A 6,188-nucleotide genomic window follows, 5' to 3' on the forward strand; every position below is an offset into this window, starting at 1 on the left:
ACTGTTAATATTTTTTATACCTGCAACATAGACTTTGCTATTTATCTTATCAAGTGTCTGTGTGGAAACATGTATATAGGAGAGACTACCCTCAGAGTACACAACCGCATTGTTGAGCATAGGGCTAATATACGAGCTAAGGATAAAGAAGTCCCTGTGTCACATCATTTTATATCAGCTTGCCATTCTGTATCCCAATTACATTTTCAGGTGTTAGAACAGGTCAGACGGTTCCTGTAAGTTCACAAGGTTGTGCAAATCAAGAGCAGTTCAGGGGGGAATTTCCGGCTGGGGGCGGAGCGACCAGGTAGCTTGCAGGTAGCTGCTGTCTGCTTCGTCGGTCCTATGTCCTTCCCGCGGACGAAAGGATTTGAGTTTATCTCCAGCCTCCGAAGTGTGCCTTGGCCTTTGAGAAAGCACTTGGTCCGGCATCCGATCATATTGAATGATTCTCGTGAATAGAAATTCACAGAAGGCTGAAATCGCTCTGTTGCTAAGAGCACTCCCCCAAACCCTCACGTTTGAGGGAGAAGATATTGAAGTGTAAGGAAGCTAGGATAACCAGCTGCACTTGGCTCTAACCATCACACTTGGACACTCTGCCTAAAAGGTAACATCACTTGGCATACCGTTGCTGTCTACAGATGGTTTAGGGGCCGCAAAGGAAAAGCATGGAAAGATATGAGCAGCGCATAGGCATACCGCAACCCCAGGAACCATAACTAAACTGGGTAATTACGGTAATAAGCGCGGCTGTGGGCTGAGCGCAGTCTGAAAAGCCTCAGATAAAGTGAACGTGGTGGGGAGACGAAGTAGTCAGATGAAATACACACCTATGATACTGCCAGAACTCCTGGTGCTCGTAGAAGCTCCCATCAGCGGGAGAAGCCGTGTCCCAGAACGAGGTCGAGTTCACCGGAGGAGAAGGTGTGGAGCCCGGTGTCTGAGCCTGGGACCAATCCGGTGGTGGATTGTCGACACACCCTCGTTTTGCTAGAGGCGCGCCAGGGGGCCGTGAAGACTGGTCTGCTCGTTTGTTTGTTTTCCTTTGTTTCCTGCTGTGATAATACCCGGACAGAAACAGCTCACAGTTTCAGCGGCACATAGGTGAGATGGAAGCTAATCAGTTATAAAGCTGTCACGTAATATAACTTTGCCTGGGACGTTTGCGTACCTGTGCCCAGGAAACGGTAAGCTCAATTAGACAATTTCAAAGTGAAACTTTGACATTGGTTACAAGTTACATTTTCTCAGCAGCACGCTTGATGGGTGACCTGCAAAACTTTGACACTAAACATCTTTGATCAGTAACTGGGTGTTTTTGAGACACATGATCCGCTGCTACATAAAATTGCAGTAATATCCATATCACCTATTATTCCCCTTAAGATAATCTGGGCAGTATCATAAATGGCCCCTAAGGGATTTTTGTTAAGATGTTTCATATATACTATATTGCTCTGTTTTAGAGGGGCAACACGCATTAATGTATGGTAAACCTTAATTGAAAATAGGCAAATCTAAATAACAAATGTAAATAACTATCAGTATCAAGGGTTTGCACTAATTGGGACTTCAATTGTGGACTGCTCTACCACAAGTCTAAAGTGAAATGTTATACGATATTGCCCTTAAGTCTAGATATTATTGTTTGGGCCATTACCTTTAAAGAAAGAGTGTAGGGAGTGGGGAGAACTGATGCAATTCTTGTTCACGTAATTTGATGGAGAACAATAACTGTTTTCTGCACAATAGTAGTAGCTGTTCTATCTGTTTTATATCTTTAGGCTCAGCTATGTATCTAACCTGTGCAGCGTGTAAGGCCTAATATAACCCTCTTTTCTGTGTCTAGGCTGTTTACTAAATATCAAGCTTTAGATACTGTGTGTCATACACATCATAAAAGTTCTTGAAAATAACTATATATATATGTCAGGGAAACTGGAAAAATATCAGGGGCTATTTTGGTCTCTTGTCTTAAAGTATGGAAAATTTTGATGAACCCGCATTTTTTAGGTTATATCACAATCTAGATTAAATTTACTCACATTATTTTTTATAATTTTTTTTTTTTTTTTTTTTTTTTTTCTCTTCAGAGCTCACTGAGACTCACTGATCTTGTCACTTTTTTACTTCACTATATGGTGATAGTGGGATCAATACAATCCGCGTTTAATTGTGGCTTTTTTTTTTTTTTTTTTTTCCCACTGAGACTCACTGTTTTTATCACTTTTTTTTTCAGCTTTTTGTTCACTTGCTGAAATTTTTTTTTTTTTTTTTTCTTTTTTTTTTTTTTTTTTTTTTTTTTTTTTTCCCCACTTATACGCACTCTGTCATATACCCTAAGAGTTGACAGTGTTTGATATATATATACGTATATATTCCACATATTGCTGTTTATATATAACACAAATCACATTTGCACTGAGGTGAATGGAGAGATTTATCTCCCAGCAGAAAGGTTCTTCACCTATAATGCCACCTAAGAACCCAAAGACAAGAGAGGTAACCCAAAAATATAGAGGGTGCCCCAAGACACCATCGCAAGAACTGGAGCAGGGGAATTTTTGTTTAATGACATCTCAGAATTTTGCCGCGGAGAGTGGCGAAAATGATGGCTCCACAGCTAGATACAGTTAAACAAGAAATAAAAGCAGAGATTTCTAATCTCTCGACGAGATTAGGCAATTTACAGCCAGAATGGAGGAGGTCGAGACGAGAGTGTCTGACTTAGAAGGACAGAGGTGAATTCTATTGGTTCTGTATCAACCATTCAGGACAAGGCCATTGCTCAATTACAAGCTCGAGTAGAGGACCTTGAAGACAGGGTCAAGGGCGAACAACTTGAGAGTGATTGCCTGCCTGAATCGGTTGAATACCAAGACGTATTACATTTTGTCTCGTGTCACTCTGCCTCAAGCGCTCCTGATTCCCCCTCCCCCCACCCATTTCTGATTGAGAGATTGCACAGAGTAGGGGCACTTAGAGAAAACAATACTACACTTAAACCAAGGCCCATTATCTTTAAGTTTGTTAATTATCAAGTATAAGTATTATTTCTGACCCACTATAGGAAACTTAATTCCCTTAATATTAATTCTCATAGAGTTTGGATCTTTCAAGATTTTTCTTCAGAAACTAGGGCCAAAAGAAGAGAGATGACCCCTTTTTTGACAAATTTTTGAAAGCTGATGCAGTGTTAACTGTTTTATATCCAGCTAAACTTATAGGTTTTAATAAGGCAGGAATGACTTATGTAGTGATTAATAGCGTGGAAGCAATGTCTTTATGCAAAGAAATGGGTATCCCTTGAAATGGTAGCAGAAATGATGATGAACGGTTGCGTAGATGAATATTAACAGAATATAGAATGAGTATATGGTTTTCTTTTTTACTAAATTGGTGTGTTTTAAATTTATACTTACAAATGTTTGTGTTTTTTTTTTTTTTTTTTTTCTCTCTTCTTCTTTCTTTCTCTTTCTTCTCTCTCTTCCCTCCCATTCGTCCTCTCTTCTCTCCCGCCTTCCCTCCCTCTCGTACCCACCTCCACTGCAAATTGTTATTATGTTATTTTCAGGAGTATAATCTATTTTTTTTTAATATTATATACTATGTCAGTACCATTTAAGTTAACCTCCTGAATGTTGGAGGTATAACCTCCCCAATTAAAAGAAAAGCAATAATTAAACAGATGGCTAAAAACTAGAACGGGATATCCGCTTTCTTACAGGAGTTACACTTAAAAGCTACTGAAATTCCGAAACTTCAGACTAACTGGGTAGGGGAAGTGATTGCCTGCCCTTTTTAAATGCTCGCAAGAGGGGAGTGGCAATTTTAATTGAATAAAAGACTTGACTATAAGATAGAATCTTCCATCATAGATTCAGAAGGGCGGTTTGTAATTTAGAAATTACACATAATAATACCCGATATGTATTATGGTAACGTATATGGACCTAATAACATTGATAAAGCGTTCTGGGATAAATTAGTTATACATCTTCACAAATTCACAGGCCAGAACCTTATTATAGCAGGGGACTTTAATTTAATAGCAGATCCCTCTCTTGATAGGGTTAAAGGGGTAAGTAGTCCTACCCCGGATAGAAAGACCCGCATTTTGCAGAGATTTTGTTCACAATTGGGATTAATAGATATCTGGCGGTTACAGAATCCGGATCTGAGATCCTATACGTGCTTGTCAAAAGGCCAGCAGGCACTCTCTAGAATTGATTTTTTTCTGATCGCTGAACCCCTGATTGGCCTAGATTGGGGAAGCGGAGATAGGGGATATAGTGATATCAGGATCACGCCATAATCTCATTAAACTTGTAACTCTCCACGGCCAGATAGAGCAATGAATCAATCTATATTTTTTTCCAAAATATCTAATGAACAACCTTAAATTTAATAATTGTTGATCGAGCAATTGGCGAGAATATGTGAGTTAATAATCGAGACTATGAAAGCAAACCTGAAGTGTTTTGGGAAGCTGCCAAAGCTGTGTTAAGAGGCAAAGTAAAGGCGTATCTATGTAAAATGAAAAGGAAATCTAGGCAACAAGAAATTCAACTGTCCCATCATGTTAAGAATACATATAGTACATATCTTGCGGATCGCTCGAACCCTTCACTGGCAGAAATATATTTCCGCTAAATCCACTCGAGATGTTTTTAATTAACAGAAAACTAGAGCAGTAATACTAAGGCAAAAGGGCCCTCTACTGCGGTTATGCGGGTAGATCCGCTAAATTTGTGGCGAGATTGACCAAATCTAACAACAGAAACAAGATAAATGCCATCAGAAAGGGAACCGAGAGATTCACTTGTAGTAAAGATATCTCTAGAGTTTTTTATAATTTTTTTTCGGAACTATATGAGGCAGAAGAGCAAGATATAATAACTGATACATTTGGGGCAAATTTAGAGGTTCCTAAAATCCCCCTGAGAGCTTAGCAGAAATTATGCTCCAATTACTATAGAGGATATTTTGAAGCAATCGCAGGCCGCTAAGAATAATAAGGCAGCAGGTCCTTGACTGTCTGCCCTCTGAATTTTACAAAATTTTGCAACTACATATCGCTCCATCTTTAGTTAAAGCTATTTAACTATTACTTTATCGAACATAATAAGTGTTCCCCCTACTTTGCGGCAGCGGTAATTTCTCTAATTCCCAAAAAAAAACAAAGAACAGGTCAGACCACCTAGAAAGGATAGGGAGCTATTATTAAAAAGGAGAAAAATATTTGGATTTTTGACCTTAACTCCTTAGCACCTAATGGTATGAATAAAGAAATGGATTGGTCCCTTTTTTCTAAATCAGTATTTCTAAAATTAGTTTAACATATATTCTAGTGTGTACTATTCTGCTATATTATATTGCATTCTGTTCATTTGAGGATGTTAGGGTTTAATGCTAGTAATATGACTTCTGTAAATGTTGCTATAAATTATATAGTTAATGTTTAATTTTGTTAGCCTCTTCTGGATGTTTGCAGTGTGTATATCAAGAGGCTGTGTAGTGTTGTTAAAACTATGCATCATGACTAAGGGGTAGCTCCCGAAATGGTTGTAATTTTCTCATATCCTGCCCTGGGAATAAAATCCTTTTTTATTTGTTGATAATCACTGGTGCTGCTACATTTGTTTTTCCTCATTTGCTTTCTTTGATGTTGGCAGACATCGGTGGGCCTGCACAGGAGTATATATGGTGAGTGTGCTGGACTTTTCTTTGTGTGTTTATATTACAAGTGGAGGCGCAAAATATCGGTTTTGCAAACGCAATATTTGTACTCTAGTTAGTAATAATGCTCCAATGGGAGCCTCATTCTCATACCGTGAGACACAGCATGAAAACCGAGCACAGAGAAGGGGGTAAGTCACTCAGTATAAATATATACATATATTTGTATGTGTTAATATGTATATAAAAACATATATATGTATATACCTCCACACCCCCAACTTTAATCCCTTAAAACTGATTTGTGCTTTTTGATTTTATTAAAAAATAAAATGCTACATTTTTTTAAAATAAAAAAATACAATATTTTTTATTTTAGGGGCAATAAAGGGATATTTTGAAAATTAACCAGAGATCTTTCGGCAGCAATATTGCTCGCGGTAGCAATAACCAGCCAATTGTAATGGCTGGTTATTTATTGTGTGCCCATTTATCAGCGCACACTA

The sequence above is a fragment of the Bombina bombina genome, chromosome 1 (assembly GCF_027579735.1).
Source record: "Bombina bombina isolate aBomBom1 chromosome 1, aBomBom1.pri, whole genome shotgun sequence".
NCBI classification, from domain to species: domain Eukaryota; kingdom Metazoa; phylum Chordata; class Amphibia; order Anura; family Bombinatoridae; genus Bombina; species Bombina bombina.